Source organism: Neofelis nebulosa, chromosome 16 (genome assembly GCF_028018385.1).
Source record: "Neofelis nebulosa isolate mNeoNeb1 chromosome 16, mNeoNeb1.pri, whole genome shotgun sequence".
NCBI classification, from domain to species: Eukaryota; Metazoa; Chordata; class Mammalia; order Carnivora; family Felidae; genus Neofelis; species Neofelis nebulosa.
Window position 1 is genome coordinate 40,811,387 of NC_080797.1, and position 1,876 is coordinate 40,813,262.

Consider the following 1,876-nt stretch of genomic DNA (forward strand, 5'->3'; position numbering starts at 1 on the left):
GTATGACCTCATCTTACCTGTTACAACTCTATTTCCAAATGAGGTCACGTTCCCAGGACTGGAAGTCAAGACGCCAACATATCTTTTGGGGGACACAATTCAACCCGTACACCCCGCGAGCTAATTTGCCTTTCCCTAACAAGTCCCGGCCCTGAACACCCTCTGGACTTTGGCATCCCCTCCCCACCCCCCACCCTCTGCAGAGCTCCCGGCAACTGCAGACGTGGCAGAGCAGGGAGGTGGGCAACCGCAGACCCCCCTTCCAGAACAGTTGCATGAGCGACAACGTGCTGGTAATGCATAGGGTTTGCAGCCTGCGCTTCCTGACCAACAGTCCTTGGCCAGCCGCCTTGGCCCAGCCCCGGGGAGGCCGCAGCAGAGCTGGGTGAGGAAGGAGGTGCAAAGCCAGCTTCTCGCAGGCACTGGGTCTCCTCAGGGCCGCCTCAGGGTCGGGCTCGGCTTGGTCATTAATTTATGCCTTTGTTCTGCACCATACACTCAGCACTTGTCACATAGCAGATGCAGTGCCACCGAGGACACAAAAGCAAAGTGACAACAGGGAGAAATGCTCTGGTGGGGAACACTCCGGGGACGGACGGCTGGGGGAGGGGCCCCAGCTAGGCTTGGAGAGGCGGGGAGCTGTCCTTTGGGAGAGCCACTGAGGGGTGAGTGGGGTTCTCCTGGAAGTGAAAGGAAGGGAGACCCAGGGAGTCCAGGTGCCTTTCAAGGATGCAAATCACTCAGGAGGCCGGAAGAACCAAAGTGGGGGGCCGGGCCAGCAATGCGGCAGAGGTCACAGGCAGGGACCAGACAGCAAGGAGTCCTGGACCCTGGAGTCTGGACTGAATCCACTAGGTGATGGGACAACACGCATGGGTTCGAAGCATGAAGACCTGATCCAGTTTGTGAATTAGGTCATCCTGGCCGTGGTGGGCGAGCTGCTGGGCACTGGGAATGACTTGGGAGTCACCGGCAGTGTCTGTGGTCATCAACCCCGTGGAGGCGTGGGATCATCTGGGCAGGGGCCTGGGTGAACCGTCGCCTCCAAGTTCGAAGCGCATGGCAGCGGCCTGGAGCCCCCGGTTACAACAGCGACCGCGGCTGATGAACTACTGTGCACCAGGCCCCGTGCTCTGTATGCACCGTCTCCTCCAACTCTTGGAATCCCGCACAGAGGTTTCATCACCCTCATTTTGCTGCGGTTTGACGAGGTAGGGAACTCGCGCAGAGAGACCCAGCTAGCCAGTGGCACAGAGGGCGTCTGAAGTCAGGACTCCTTGTCACCGAAAGTTCCTTGGCTTCATCCCGCTGTTGCCCCAACTCCTGAAGGATGTGGTTGAGAAGTTCTCTTTGGTCATTGGTTGTTGGGTGGTGGGTAGTCGAGGAGAGACGATGCTTGTCCAACCTGGGAGGGAACTGTGACTTCAGGGAGCTGAATCATTCATGGAAGGAGAGAGCTTCTGCAAGGTAAGTGGAAGTGGCCGGGGTTGGCGGGGGTCAAGGTGGAGGATGGACGGTGCTCCCAGGGTGGTGAGACAGCCACAGAGGCAGTGGGGTGCGGATGGGAGGCTCATCTAGAAATCCTCAGCCATGGTACCCTAGAGAGGCTCTCAGTTTGGGGTCAAGGTCAAGGGTCCCAAGGCCGAGACCACATGATGGGCAGACCGTCCAGCATCCAGGAGGGCCATGCAGAATTTGCCCTCTGATGAGTGAGCACGGAGGAGCCAGCCTTCCCTGGAGGGTGGGGCTAGGGGGTATAACCTAGCGGAATTTATAGTCTGGTGCTCCTTAGGAGCTCCTCCCGTGGAAGCCGCCAGGGTGGTTCCGGGCTTCAGGAGCGTGAATACCACACACACAGGTGAACCTCATATCCATG